At 46.1% G+C, this 15,534-nt stretch overlaps 2 long non-coding RNA genes across 2 annotated transcripts in view; both read left to right on the top strand.

Annotated features, from left to right (window-relative positions):
- The window catches only part of LOC136794521 (uncharacterized), an 87,852-nt gene extending 74,176 nt beyond the window's left edge, over positions 1-13,676 (top strand). Inside the window, exon 3 of the long non-coding RNA XR_010841455.1 lies at positions 13,647-13,676. This is a non-coding gene — a long non-coding RNA (uncharacterized lncRNA). The remainder of the gene's footprint in view (positions 1-13,646) is intronic.
- LOC136794519 (uncharacterized) overlaps positions 13,674-15,534 on the top strand; it is a 43,096-nt gene continuing 41,235 nt past the window's right edge. Inside the window, exon 1 of the long non-coding RNA XR_010841453.1 lies at positions 13,674-13,750. This is a non-coding gene — a long non-coding RNA (uncharacterized lncRNA). The remainder of the gene's footprint in view (positions 13,751-15,534) is intronic.

The following is a 15,534-nucleotide window of genomic DNA, read 5'->3' as shown; positions in this document are numbered from 1 at the left end:
TGTAAACTAGGTTGAGTTTTCTCTTCCTCAGTTAGCTGGCCATAGAGAACTCCCCGTGAGGCCAAGGGGCGGGCCTAGAGGAAGAAATGAACGTAGAAGGAGTAGGGGTCTTGAGCACTTGGACTATTTCCTCATGCAACTTACTTGTGACTTTAGGACCTGCTTGAGCCTGATCTCATATATACCATTTCTATTTTGTAATAGAGTGATGGTTTATACACCCAACTTTATTTCTTGGTGAGTCAGATAACACCCAGTCCATGAAGGCACCTCAAGTGGAATGCAAGGTAACTTGGTGGCCCATGGTTAGGTGTTCAACCTCTACTGAGGCCCAGTAGCAAGCCAAAAGTAGTTTTGCAAAAGGATAGTAGTTATTCCTAAAAGATGGCAGGACTTTGCTCCATAGTCCTAAGGCTCCTCTAGGCACCCTTCAAAGGTTCCAAACAGCATCTCTATCCTCTCCTGACACTTCAAGCACCATTGGATCTTCTGGATCATATGGCTCAACCTGCAGGAGAGCTTGGATAATAGCCTGGATCTGTTGCAGAGTCTTCCCTTGTTCTGGGTCCTACTCAAAACTAGTAGATTTTAGGTCACTTGGTAAATGGGTTAGAGTAGCACACACAAATGAAGGATACATTGGCTCTAAAATCCAAACAGGTCTCCCAGGTGTTATGCCATTTTTTTTTTTTTTTTTAGTGGTAGTAGGGGTCAGAGGCAACAATTTATCCTTTGCTTTAGAAGGGATATGTAGACATACACCACATCACTGGACCCCTAGAAATTTTACTGGTAGGAAACTTCTGAATTTTTGTGGGATTTAGTTCTCATCTTCTGACATGTAAATGTCTTACCAATATGTCTAGGGTAGTTGATACTTTTTCCTCACCAGGTCTAATTAGCATAATATTGTCAATACAGTTGGGCAGTGTAATGTCCTGTGGAAGGGAAACGTGATCAAATTCCCTGTGGACTAAAGTATGACATATGCCTGGAGAGTTGCTATACCCCTATGGTAGGACAGTAAAGGTATATTGCTGGCCTTGCTAGCTGAAGGAAAACTGCTTCTGGTGGTCCTTACTAACAGGTATAGAGAAAAAAGCCTTTGCCAGCTCAATAGCTATGTACTAGGTACCAGGGGACATATTAATTTGCTCAAGCAACAAAACCACATCTGATTGCAATTGAAGTCATCACCTGAGTAAGTTTATGATAATCCACTGTCATTCTCCAAGATCCATCTGTTTTTTGCTTACGTAAGTTAAATGTGGATGTGATGGGAATCGCTACACCTGCATCTTTCAAGTCCTTAATGGTAGCATTCATCTCTGCATTTCCTCCAGGGATGCTGTATTACTTTTGTTGTACTATTTCTATAGGTAGTGGCAGTACTAGTGGCTTTCCCTTGGCTTTTCCTACTCTAATAGCCCTCTCTCAACAGGATAAAGAACCAATGTGGGGTTTTTAACAGTTGCTGAGCATGTATTCCAATGATGCATTCCAGAGATGGGGCAATAACCACAGGATGGGTTCAAGGATTCACTGAGCGTTCCAGGACCCACTGGTCCCACTATGAGAGGGACCTGAACTAGATCTCCATGGATAAGCTCTTGCTCTGACTGCCGGACCACACATTTTGGGTCTCCAGGAGTTAGTGTCCATTTAGAGCCAATGTCTAATATCCCTGAAAGATGTGATTATTTCTCTTCACCCAAAGAGCAATTACCCTGCTAAACGTCTGTAGATCCCTTTGGAGAAGGCTGGGAAGAAGACTTAACAGTATAGGTTTTTGGCAATGTCGCAAAGTGGATCCAGGCTCCCTTTCATTCAAAGTATTCTAAGTCTATAAACTGGCTCAAGTCTAGGATTGACTGAGGGGTTGTAACCATGTTTTTGTCTTTCATATTAGACTTCTGTTCATTGGGCCTAGAACTCTTCTGTTTATATCGATCAAGTAAGAATTTAGTAGACTGCACATCTATTTCTTTTCTAGGGACACCATGATCAGCTAGCCAATGCCATGAGTCTCTGAGAGTCAGAAATATTCTGATTACTGCTTTGACTCTGCTGCTCTCTACAGTAGCCATGCCCACCTGGTCTTTGGCAACTAATGCCACTGCTTGGGCTCTGCCACCCAGTATTCCATTATACCCAATACATTTAGAGATCCCAGTTCAGTGGTAGCAGTTCCCACTGTAATTTCCAACCTACAGAGAAGGGTGACTAATGAACTCTTTAATGATGCTGGGACTTTTCTCATAAATTTATTTCTCATAGTTGTGGGTAAAGGTGTATCCTCTACACCCTCCTGGGCTGAGTGAACAGGTCTTACATGATAAATTCACTTTAATATTCCCATCTCCCTAAGTCTTTAGATACCTTCCTCTACTGTATACCAAGGCAGTTTTGGCATTTCAATTTCACTTAATGTAGGCCACGTTTGGGTCCATGTTTCAGTCAACTAACCATACAAACTGACAGAGCCTTTCCAAACCTTTCAAGCTAACCTTGAATCCAGAATCTCTGCTTAGTGGGCCCAAATCAATAAATTTGGCCTGACCCAATTTTACGTTCCTTTTACCTTGATCCCACAGTTCATATTCATCTCCACACACATTCCCCAGATTTCTATCTGTGTAAATTGGAAAAATAGTGCAGTTCTTTTGATGTTTAGTGAAACTCCTCACAGTTCACCTTTTGTGCCTTTTGGCACCTAGTTTGAGTCTAGTTATGGGCTTGGAAGCAAAGAGCGTTGGCAGGGATCCTGAGGAGAGTCAACAGTGCCTTGCAAGGCAACCACCTTAGGGAAGGCCATTACAAGTTTTTCAGGCAAAGAAGGGCAAACCTCCTTAGGCAGGAAATGTAAGAGCTGCTTCTACAAAAAGGACTTTGCAGAATGTAGGGGTCCTTAGCTTCATTGGGATCCTCTCATATGTCTCCAGTCTGATTTTCAGGATCCTATTTCTTCTCAATCCATGTCCTAACTTTACCAGAAGACACCCTGCAAGGTTGGGAACACAATTTGTGCAATAACTCAGCCACTCACAGGATACAAGTCTGGGTTTGATTTCCAGAAAGCCCAGCACTGAGACTACAGGAGATAAGGGTTTCTTTCAGGGAGGAGATAGAAGGTTTCAGGATTTTATTCTAAGCTCAGTAGGAACTATGGAGAGGTTTAGGCAGGGTAGTGCCTGTATTGATTTACAAGTAAAGAAAGTTTCTTTAGCCCCTGGGTTAAAGATGACTTGGCGAAAATGAAGAGATTATTGTTGTAGTACTCCCACAAGATGGTAGTGGCTTGGACCAGAGTTGTAGCAGTAGAGGTGAGAAGCAGTAGGTCAGTGTGGGATATCCTTTGAAGGTAGAGTCAACAGGAATTGCTGGTAGAGTGATTGGCTGTGGAGGTAGCAGAAAGAAACAAAGATGTCTTCTAGCTGTTTGGCTTGAGCCACTGGGTAGATGCTGGTGACAACTCACATGGAAAATATGATAGTTACAGGTTTGGAGGTGGGAAGAATCAAGAACTAATGATGAGAAATCTTTCAGACATCAGTGTATGGATGTCAAGTAGGCAGTTGAATCCTGCCACTCACTTATCTACCCACTCCCAACAGGCTTCTGCTCTTATACAGGCATATTGAAACATCACCAAATTATCCTCAAAATGTCCTTTAGAGCCATCCTTTTTCTGATACGGGACCTAATCCAGTATCATACATTGCATTCCGTTGTGAGATCTCCTCAGTCTCTTTAATCTGGGATAGTTCTTTAGCCTTTCTTGACCTTTCATGATGTTGACAGTTTTGAAGAGTGCAGGATAGCGGGCACGTAGACTGTCGCCCTGTTTGGATATGTGTGATGGTTTCTTCCTGGTTAATTTCAGATTCAACATTTTTAGCAGGTGTACTCCATAAATTGTGTTGTGTCCTTTTCAGTGCATCATATCAAAAGGCACACGGTACCTCCTTGTGCTGTTCTTGGTCTTGTTTACTTTAATCACTTTGTTAAGTATTGCCTTCTAGGTTTTGCTACTGGAAGTTTATCATTTCTTCCTTTGTAATTAATAAGTAATCTATGGGGAGATACTTTGTAAATATCCTAGTCCTTACCAGATTTTTACCCCATGGTTTTATCATCCCAATGGTTCTTGCCTAAAATTTCAATTATTACTTTGAAATTTGCAAAAGGATGATTTTTTAGCTAATTCCTCCTGCCTCTATTGTTGTCATTCTGATGAAAGGTATAGTTACCGGACAATATTGAACTGATGTATGTGTCTCTTACTAGACTAGGAACTCCCTGAGAGAAGGCACCCTTTTATTCAATGCTAACACAAATGCTGCATGTAAAGTAGATGCTCAATAAATACATAGTGAAATGAACTGTACTAAAGTCACCCTTCAAGTGGGGAATTTATTAAAAATACCATCTTCAAAGGTTTATGTGAGGTCAAAATGAGATTTTTGTACATGAAGGAGATTTGTGACCTGTCATTGGTTTTGCAGATGTGAGCTGTGATCCTTGTTAGGGGCACAAGACACACCTATCTCAATGCACACTGTCATTTAGCCCAGGATTCCTTAGCCCAGCAGGAGGAGGGAAGTTAGTGGGAAGGACTATGAAAATCAGCATCTGAGAAAGTGAAGACAGCAGCAGATTCTCCCTAGAGGCTTTACCCTTCTCTCTCCTCTTTGCCTTCTTCACCCTTCTTTGACTTCAAGAAAGAGCTGGGTGGTGCTGATGCTTTGTTGATTCCCTCTCCTCACTTCCCTCCCTCTCCCTTCTGCCACACCACTCTGCCTGTCTCTCCCACTCCCCCTTTTCTAGGAAAGCAGAAACTTTCCTGCAGCTGTCAGGCTTCTTTCTCTGAAGAATATCTCTAATCGCCCCGCCTGATTGGGTCTCGTTAGCGGGCTGGTGGCATTGATTGTACTCAATCAGCATCCTCCTGCCCAGCTGGGAAAATGTCCCATTTATTCCTCCATTTTATCTACTTTTTCTTCTACAACTATTTTACAGTTTTTTCTGAGATTAAAAAAAAGCGCGCCCAAAGACCAAAATTTTCTGTTGCCCCCGGTTATGGGACTATGATTTTACTTTGCACAAAGCTTTTCTGCTCTATCTATCCCAGGAAATTTCTGGAAGTTCCCAGTGGGATCTCTGAGGACACTCAGACTCTCCTCCCTGACCCTCACCTGTCAGCAATAAAAGCAAAGCTAACGGGGCTTCCCTGGTGGCACAGTGGTTGAGAGTCCGCCTGCCGATGCAGGGGACGCGGGTTCATGCCCCGGTCCGGGAATATCCCACATGCCGCGGAGCGGCTGGGCCCGTGAGCCATGGCCGCTGCGCCTGCGCGTCCGGAGGCTGTGCTCCTCAACGGGAGAGGCCACGACAGGGAGAGGCCCGTGTACTGCAAAAAAAAAAAAAAAAAAAAAGCTAACAAAAGTAAGCATTTACATACCCATAAGGTTGACAAAATATATTTGCATGATAAACTTATTTGTGCCTTACAACAATCCTGTAGCACAAATGTTATTATCACTATCGTCATCCCTATATTGTGGATAAGAAAACCGAGGTCTAGGAAAGTTAAGGGACTTGCTGAGATCATACATCTAGGAGATAGCAGAGCTGGGATTCAAACACAGGCAACTGGCTGCGAAGTGGTATGCTATTCCAATCCTTCAAGCCCCACCCTTGGTCCAGGTGGTGGCAGCCCTGCCCGGTGGCAGAAGGTGTTCTGATTCTGGCAATGCCAGGGTGCCCTGGCACTGCCAGCAGACGACACTCTGCCAACGGCTGGAGCAGGCAGCCTTTTGGGAGCCCTGAATCCAAGTCCCCACCCAATCTCTCCCTTGCTGATCCAACACGGTGGGGAGGCACCCATCACCTCAATCCTCTGAGTTAAGGGTACCTGGAGAAATGGGTCAGTTTCACCCTTGTGGGAGAAAGGGAAATGATTCAGGTCATGATGGGAAATTCCTCAAGACAGGTCAGATCCAGCTGGGGCACAGAGGAACTCAGGAGTCCTTTCCTGCCTCTGGTATCTGCTATGGAGAGCAGCCTCATGTGACTGACAAGCCACCAGAACTGACATCTCAAGACCTGGGTTCAACTTCCAGGTTTTCTGCCTGCTGACTTTGTTACCTTGGGAAAATCACTTACGGTATTTGCCTCCAGTAAAGGTCCCCCTCCGGGCAGAAGCCAAAGACCATCTTAATGTCCCCCAAAGAGAATATGTAAATATGAGAAATGCAATAGACATGAGGTTCCGTATTGCATCATAGTTCTCAGAGTTCTATGGTCCTGCAAAAATCTGCAGAATTTCTCTCAAGATTGAAAAGAAAAATGTGGGCACTTTGGTGTGATTCCACCACTCATGCTCTGATCTAGACTTCTCTACCCAGGTGGCAAACTGCTTTGTGCTTACGCACCAGCTCTTTTACTCTTGTTCACGCCGGCAGTACTTTGTGTCATTTGGTTCACTCTTTCCTACTTTCCTCAGTTTGGTTATGGCTTCTTTATTGGTCACTGTATTTCAAAATAATGTCAAGACAAATCTTTTCTTCCCCTCCTCCCAGTAAATCGTTTATGTTCCACATGAGCATAACATCACAGAAAGGAGAACTCGTTCCTGCCTCCCACCAACTGTGAGCATTTTAGTCATATGGCTGAAAACTTGCCCCAGCTTTCTCATTAGCAGGATAGAGTGATAATATATTTCATGAGATTTTTATAAGACTTTAGTGCAGTGACTGGGTGTAAAAGTGTTCTTTAAGAATGAAAACACTATACAGATGTTAGGGATTATTTGTACTTCTCCTATGCACTTCTTCACATTTTGTGTTTCATATTTGTTTGTCTTATCACTCACTTACCTGTAAGTAACTGGAGGGTAGGGGAGCCTACCTTATTAATATCAATATTCTCAGAGTATAGCATATTGCCTGGAACAGAGCAGGTGTTTAATACATATTGAGTAGATGGATGGATGGATGCATGGATGCATGCATGGATGGATGAGTACTTGGGGATTAGAAGATAAGATCGTTGAGCTGAAAAGGGGATACAGGATTTGTCTGACAGTGACAATTACAGTTATAATTTACCTTTAACCCTCAGCTACCATCTGTGAGGTAGGTATTATTAGTCCCATTTTACAAATCAGGAAGCTGCAGCTCAAAAAAGCTCAGGCTAGTAGACAGTAGAGCTGGGGTTCAAGCCAGATTCGTGTTCAAACTAAAGACTTCTTTCATAAAGGCAGAGGACAAAGGATTGCAGAAGAACAGAATTTTCTGTCAACATCCATTTGAGTCTCTGGATACACCCAGGTCCTTTCAATTTATGTGAACCAATGCATTGGCTGTTTTGTTTCTGTTCATTTGAGTTGAGATTCTGTCACTTGCAACCAAAGAACCTTGATTAATGCACTCCTCCCTACCCATTGCCCCATAGCATGTTCTTATATTTTATTCTAGCATCAAGTGTCTCTGCCTGATAGTGCAATTATTTATGCATATCTTTCTCTTCACTAGACCTGGAGACCTCAGAGGGTGTGGTCCGTATCTTATTTATTCATTGAAACTCATCTTTGTGTATGGGTCTTACTGGGTACCAGCAATGTTTACTGATGATATTCAGTAGGCATGTCTGTGTTTTAATAATTATAATGTACAACTCTTTTATACTTGGGAATTTGTCTTGATTTCCTGGGACTTATTAAGCACCTACCAAATGCCAACACCTATACTAGCGGACATCGCTAGGTGTAGAGACATCGTATTATCTCTATTTTGTCTCTCATAGGTCTCTCAGAACAGGTAGCATGTCACGATCTGCCACCATCATTCCCTCTTTCTTCCTTTGGAAAGAACAGCAAGTCGCCCTCAAGCCACTCAGCAAACATATAGTCAGAAGATGATGAAAAAGATGAATCTTTGTTTTAAAACCTTGTTAAATTTTCTGTTTAAAAATGTTTTGTTCACATAGTGATAGGAGGTCTTTTAGAAATTGGTTCTGAGGAGCAGTCTTCCTAAGGCAGTCAGTATTCAAAGCAGTTTGGAGAGAGAGCTGGTTGCTAGGGGCAACACTAACTTCTAAGGGTGAATCTCTGCATGTGGATATAAAGCCAATGCCCTGGGGACCCTGGAGGAGTGGGGGTCTTCTCACGGAGGAGCCCATGATCGGAAAGTGGCTGAGAAGCCTCTGGACTGTGCTGGTGACCCTCTTCTGGTGACTAGCAGGCTGTAGGAGTCACCTACACGGGGCATGAGTCTACAACCCAAGCATGTAGGTGGCCGTTTTCTTTCCTCCAACAAGGCCACTAGGACTACAGAAGGTCCTCAGATGGCCACTTTCACCTTCTCATGGGGCCCAATTCCATGCAGCAAGGTGGTTCAGATTGGAGACAGGGTGTCGCCTCTCTGGTTACTCATTATTATGATATTTGCTTACATATTTGCTTACATATTTATTTTATTTGTTAAATCATCATACAATAACATGAATTTTTTTTCTCTTGATGTACAGTTATGAATTTTAATACTTGTAGAGATTTAAGTTACGACCACTACCATCAGGATATAGAACTGTTTCATCTCTGCCACCCCCAATTCCCTCGAGTTATCCTTTTATTAAAGCCATACTTGCCCCCCACCTCTGTCCTCAGGCATCAACTGATATGTTCTCCATCACTACGGTTTTGGCTTTTCAAGAATATCATATAAGTGGAGCCATACAATGCGGAATCTTTGAGACCAACTCGGAACAACAGCTCTGAGAGTCTCCAGGACCGTTGCAAGCACCATCGTTTGTTCCTTTTTATGGCCGTGTAGTACTCCCCAGCACACACGGACAGTCAGTCCTCATTATGGGTGCGCTCTGTGTCTGCAAATTCGCCTACTTGCTAAAATGCATGACCCCACAATGGATACGTAAGGCGCTTTCTTGGTTATTCACAGACATGTGCTGAGTGGTGAGAAATTTGAGTTGCTTGATGCACACATTCTCAGTGGAGGTTGCACAAGGCAACACTTTGCCTTCCTGTTTCAGCTCTCAGCCTGTAAACAAGTGTTCTTTCTCGTGGGCCCTTTTGTGCCACCTTTTTCTGCATTTTTTTGTGCTTTTCGTTGGTGATTTCGCTGTTTAAAATGGCCCCCACGTGTGGTGCTACAGTGCTGTCGGGTGTCCTGAGCACAGAAGGCTGTAATGTGCCTTATGGAGAAACACGTGTTAGATGAGCTCCGATCAGGCACGAGTTATAATGCTGTTGGCTGTGAGTTCAATGTTAATGAACCAACGATGATATTAAATAAGGTGTCTTTGAACAGAAATGAGCAGGAAACAAGGGGATGTATTGATCAGTTGATGAAAATATGGTGACCAGAGGCTCACAAAACCTAACCCTGTTATGTCCCTTTGGGACAAAGGTTCAGTGTTTGCTAATTCAGTGTTTAACTGACTGTGTGGAACATGGCTACTGTGGATCATGAGAATTGACTGTAATGATGGCATTTATTAAACTGAACTTTGGGCTTCTTACAGTCCATCTCAAGACCCAGTCCCTGACCTCATGGTGGAGCTTCCATGGAGGGCCTAAGCTTCGTGTCCTGGGTGGCACAGAGCAGGATGGAGGTAGCCAGTATGGAGATGGAGGCCAAAGACAATGAGGACTGGGAATTAACCAGATGTGGGGAACTCAGGGAAATTAGAGGCTCTGGAGTCCCACAGGTGGAGAGTTGGTGATTTTGGTCAAGTTTACCTATATTTGGGGGGTGGGGAGGTCTCAGCTGACACCCGGGCTACACATAAAACAGTGGCCAATAGCTAGAGCATCCAGATCATCAAACACTAGATGGTGCAGGACCGATTTTGGGGATCATCTGAACCAGATGTAGGTGGGAGTGATCTGGGAGGGCTTCCTCTCCATCCAGGCTCCGGACTGAAAGTAAAAGCCTTTTCCTTCCAGTTGCATAATAATGATAATGACAGTAAATTACTTCTAGCATATAAACTCACATTCTAGTTTACAAAGCTATTTTACATATATTATTTCCATGATTATCTTCCTTTTCTTTCCAAGACAGATGACTTTTAGATTTACACAGATTATAGGCATAGATAAGATTGGCTGTGGGTAATGAGCAGTCCCGGTGGTACTAATCATACTATCACCCTTGTCTTACCCCAGAGGGCACATTGAAGTACATACAAGTTATACAAGTGATGTTCACTCTAGTTTATGTGTCTAATTTACCACTAATAGCATCAAGGCTGCTTGCCACAAATCTGTGAGTGGTGCATGGTATTGTAATATCATAGTTAAGAACTCTGAATTCTCTTGTATCATTTTCATAACTTTCTGATGTAATTACGATGCCTAGTTTACACAGGTGCATAATCATTGTCATTGGAGTGAAGAGGTGTCCAGAACACTGGCACGGTCCTTGGTCACTTTAGAAAATGTCCTTTTGCCCCATCCACCAGGTTCTCTAGGTCTTTTTTAACCTCCTTGCAGGTCATGAGCTCTAATTCACCAGTCAGAAAAGATTTCTAGAACTCCCATCATGCACCCCCCCCAACCCCCCAGACAGTGAATGAGACCATCTCTGCAGCACACGCATCTTCCAAATCCAGGTCAGTGAATGAGGAGATGGTCTGGTGAGGCAGAGGCAGAGGAGGGCTGGTTCTTATCTGCAGCCGAGAGTGGCCCCATCCTCTGAGATTCTATAACTCTGGAGGAGAGGGTGGCCACTGAAGGAGGCAGGTGGGGTGGTCAGAGCCTCACTTCCTTCTTGGTCACTCCTCTCTCGTGGAGGGAGCTCAGTCGGTGTATCTCTTGCTTCTCTCTCTCTCCCCTTACTCTCTCCGCCCCAGCAAAGGGGAGCAAACTTATCTGCCTGGTGTTCTGGGGAGAACACATGGGCATGCCGGCTTAGCTCCTACTGGTTTCTTTCCTCTGTTAAAGATCAGCTGATGGCCGGGAGCCCATTTGCCTTCCGCCCCCCGCTGGTGACACCCGTTGTACTTGGGCAGGCCCTCCACCATTACCTCCATGTGCAAAGCCTGCTGGTCTACCCTGCCTGTGATGTCATGGTCATGGCCACCTGACTCGGGGGTCCAAGAGACCCATTTGCCCCCTCAGCCAGCTAGATATACCAAGTTTGCCTTTTTTTTTTTTTTTTTTTTTTTTTTTTTTTGCGGTATGCGGGCCTCTCACTGTTGTGGCCTCTCCCGTTGCGGAGCACAGGCTCCGGACGCGCAGGCCTAGTGGCCATGGCTCACGGGCTTAGCTGCTCCGCGGCATGTGGGATCTTCCCGGACCAGGGCACGAACCCGTGTCTCCTGCATCGGCAGGCGGATTCTCAACCACTGCGCCACCAGGGAAGCCCCCAAGTTTGCCTTTATTAGCAACAAAGGTGGCATTTCTAGCTCCCAGCTGCCACCATTTGTCTTTTTTCCCTTAGTTTTCTTAGACCATGGAGGGAAAGAGGGGTGATATGTCTTGGGCACTCCTTTGATGGAGACACAGAGAACACAGGACTCTTCCACCAAGGAAACCTGTCGCTCTTTTCCACACCTCGTTCTAAATTCACCTATTCTAGGCAGTCTCTCTGGATTAGCTGCAAATTTATGAGCCGTGGCTTCATAGAATGGTGGGATAATAATGCTGAAAGGGACCTTAGAGATTATCTGGTCTGATTCCTCACCAGAAAACCTTGCCACTTGGATGGAGGAGAAGAGGTGTGGGCTTCCACTTAGAAGACCTGGTGCGATTCGGGGAAGTGACTTGACCTCTCTGAGCACTAGTTTCCTCACTGGCAAAATGGAGTTAAAACTTTTCTCCCTCTCAGTGTTGTGGTGAGCATTGAATGAGATGGTGCAGGACGGTGCCTTATCAATTTCAAAGCCCATGCAACCAGAATGGGCTGTTAGTAGTGGCAGGGCTGGGCCCAGAATCCAGGTTTTCCCAGGATCAGGTGTTGTAGGGGACAAGTCTGGGGGAGACTGAGGCCCTTTCCAGGACCCGAGGAGTGGGGTTAGATAGTAAAAGGTCTAAAGCAAGTACATTGGGCCATGGTACTCCTGGCCGCCACTAGATGTGAGCCGAAGGCTGGGCCATACCTGCCATACCGAGAGGCAGCAGCATACCTGCTTCTGGACCCCAGGACCCTGTCATCAGGGGCTCGGGGAAGTCTCCACCTTGAGCCCTCACATTCAGGCAGAAATTAGGGTCAGCTTGAAATCACGGCATCTCATCTGCTCTTTTATCACGTGACTCACTCCCAAGCCTGTAGGAACTGATGTGAAACCAACACTTCCCAAGATCAATCCCTGGACCCCAGCAGCCATCCCTCCATTTCCCCCCACTTCCCCACCATCTCCTTGGGACCCAGAAGTTCTTATAAATACCTGGAAATGATCTTCTCTATGGAGATGGGTGACAGCAAGCATAGCCATTGCTCCTTTCTGGGCCTCAGTTTCCCTTTTTCTTAAGAGGAAACAATAATCTTATATCATTTTTGGTATTCCTATTCATCAGTATCACTATCAGAAATATACTCTCAGTATATCTATCAGTCTTTTTTTTTTTTTTTTTTTTTTGGCAGTACGCGGGTCTCTCACTGTCGTGGCCTCTCCCGTTGCGGAGCACAGGCTCCGGACGCGCAGGCTCAGCGGCCATGGCTCACGGGCCCAGCCGCTCCGCGGCACGTGGGATCTTCCCGGACTGGGGCACGAACCCGTGTCCCCTGAATCGGCAGGCGGACTCTCGACCACTGCGCCACCAGGGAAGCCCCTATCAGTCTTTTATTAAGACTACTTTGTGCCTGGAGCTATACTGGGCATGGTGGGTTCCACTCCCCAGGGGTGTGTGTGTGTGTGTGTGTGTGTGTGTGTGTGTGTGTGTGTGTGTGTGTGTAGAACAGCACGTTCTGCTCACATCCAACATACTTGTCCTATGAACACCTGGGTTTACACTAATGATAAATTAGGGGGTAATTATTCTCTTTATAAAAGGATTCATATTAGGATTCCCCTAGTGCATTTATAATGTGATTCAATTTACCCCATATTCAGTCACCATCTATTGTGTGAGCGAGGCCCTCTCTGCATAAACAAGAGCATGTGTAGGCAGTATTTTGAGCCTTATGGAAGAAAAGAATTAGAAATACTGAAGAGGTTTTTATTGCTGATAACAGTGAGTAATACTAGTGCCTGGGAACAAAGGCGACTGTGGATCACAATTTCTTTAGCCACAGGAACACCTCGATGCCAGGGGGCTGGGGAAGAAGTCCAGCTCCCTGCTCTCGGGTCTGACTTGGGACCAAGGGGGACCCAAGTGGGGGCCTGGAGTGGTCGGAGGCCTGGGAGCCAGGAGCTCTGGCTTTGGTATCAGGAGAAATGAAGAGGATGTAGTTATTTATCTTTCTTGAGATCATTTAAGGCTTGGGGTGCCTGAGCTGAGGTCAGTGGGAGAGACTCTTAAGGAGGAGGGGGTTCCCAGGATAGCTCAGGGTTCAGGCAATGCTTAGCACTTTATAGATATCCTTTTCCTATCCTCCGCCCTCCCCAGAAACCCTTTTCCCAGTGTCTTGGGCTAGGACACAATTCTGAGTTTTTCTTGCCCATTTCTTTGTCTCTTGCAGGATTTTGCAGAGTCATCTGACGATGAGAATCTGCACCCTCTCCCTCGGGCATCTTTTCCAGTCTCAGAATTTTCATGACCAGCAGGGGAAGACTGCATTCCAAGGTATGGAGCTAGTTTTATTAGGCAGGCAGTGGAAGAGCATCACAAATTTGTGATCAGAGGAGTGATGGGGTTAGAGCTGGGTTTTATAAAGAGCTGGGTTCTGATGGGGGGGGGGGGGTGGAAGGGACTATAAATATGTCGGTGAAGCGGAACTGTTGGAGGACCACTGTGTGGATAAGGTATTGGGGATGAGAAGATGGTATATGGTATGGATGTGAGGCCCAGCGAAGACACACCTGGCAGGTAACTGGAGTGAGGGGCAGAGATGGACTTTCAGATGCTTAAAGACCATCCCTGACCCTTTATGTCTTCAAGAAAAGCATCTCCATTCCCTTCGCCTGGCTCCAAAGGTAACCGACATCTTCCTTCATTCTTGAGCACACTTCTGACCCCTGGTCTTCCAAGCTGTGCCCAAGCAAGGGTGAGATTTGCCACCATTAGTTAATGACCCCACTGATATACTGAGACCTGGAGTAGAAAATGCCACCCTGGAGTCCACCCTGGAGTTTCTTGGGGCCCCTCCCTCTCCCCGTGTCACCACTTCTGCCTGGCATCAGGGGTCCTGAGGAGGGCTGGGCAGCTGGCTCAGACCTGGGGACAGCTAGCACAGACCCCCCTCCCCAACATTGGGCATCGTCAAAAGAATCTTTGGTGTTGCTGACCAAGTCAGCAGGGGCTGGGAGGGAGCCTGGAGCTTTATTAACTAATCTCCGGTACTTGAGTAATTTATTATGTTTAAGCTGGTGCCATCAAGTCTCTCAGCAGTGCCCACGTGCACTGGGAAATAAATTAAAGGCTGTCCACAGATACTTGGATCATCTGTGTGATTGCTGGGCTGGTGAGATGGAGGTTTAAGGCTCTCTCTTTTTGCAAATTGGAAATTAGGAATTAATAAGACAGCAGGCCAAAGAGTGCGGTGGTGGTGGCGACTTGCCTTCAGGGCCAGGACTGGGGGAGGGAAGGCCTCTGCTGTGAGGGCAGGGAGGAGCGGGTGGAACCCAGCCAGCATCTCCACGTGGTGGCCAATCCAAGGAGCTTGGCGGGGCTGGGCAAGGGGGCTCTTCCTTGGCCTGTGGTGTAGGTAACAGGGATTTTTCTGCCTCCTGAAAGAAGTTAACTGGGGAATGGAGAGACCCCTAGCCTGGGAGCTGGAGGACTTGCTTGTGGCCCCAGCCCTGCCACTGCCCGCTGTGTGACACTGGGCAGGCCTCGTCCTCTTCTGGGCTTCTGTCTCATCAGGAAGATGAGGAGGGTGGACTCAGGGCTCATGTTTCCATTAGGCATATGGAAGTGTTTGATTTCTTTGAAAGTCCAAAGAAAAAAATGAACTTTTAGGTTGAAGAAGTGTTATGGATGTAGTATAAATATTTTCATCTTTTTTACGATGGACATTTTTGTGGGTGAAGGCAGGGGCCCAAGGAAACCTGTGCTGCAGCCTCTGTTGGACTAGCTGACACCCAAGGCCCTCCCTGTCCTAATGGCAGCAGATTTCCAAAACCCTTGTCAGCTCCTGGCTCCAGGTCTGAATTGCTTCTAGCCCATGAGCCCCTCAAGAGCAGGGCCTGCGTCTTGCCCTGTCCACTTGCCCTGCTCCTGCAGCAGGAGCTCCAGGTCCACGGGAAGGCCCACCATCTACCTGAGGGGTGGGTGTTGGTGGACCCAGGAGAGGAGCCCAGGCTTTCAGGCCTCCCAGTGCCCCAGGCTTTGATTCCTCACTGGTGTCCAGGGCAGAGATACATGAAACGTCTTCTTCCACAAGTCCCTCCATTTAGGCCTGGCCGTTG

The sequence above is a fragment of the Kogia breviceps genome, chromosome 7 (genome assembly GCF_026419965.1).
Source record: "Kogia breviceps isolate mKogBre1 chromosome 7, mKogBre1 haplotype 1, whole genome shotgun sequence".
Classification (NCBI taxonomy): domain Eukaryota; kingdom Metazoa; phylum Chordata; class Mammalia; order Artiodactyla; family Physeteridae; genus Kogia; species Kogia breviceps.
Note: the sequence above shows the minus strand (reverse complement) of the source record. Positions and strands in the feature narration are given on the sequence as shown.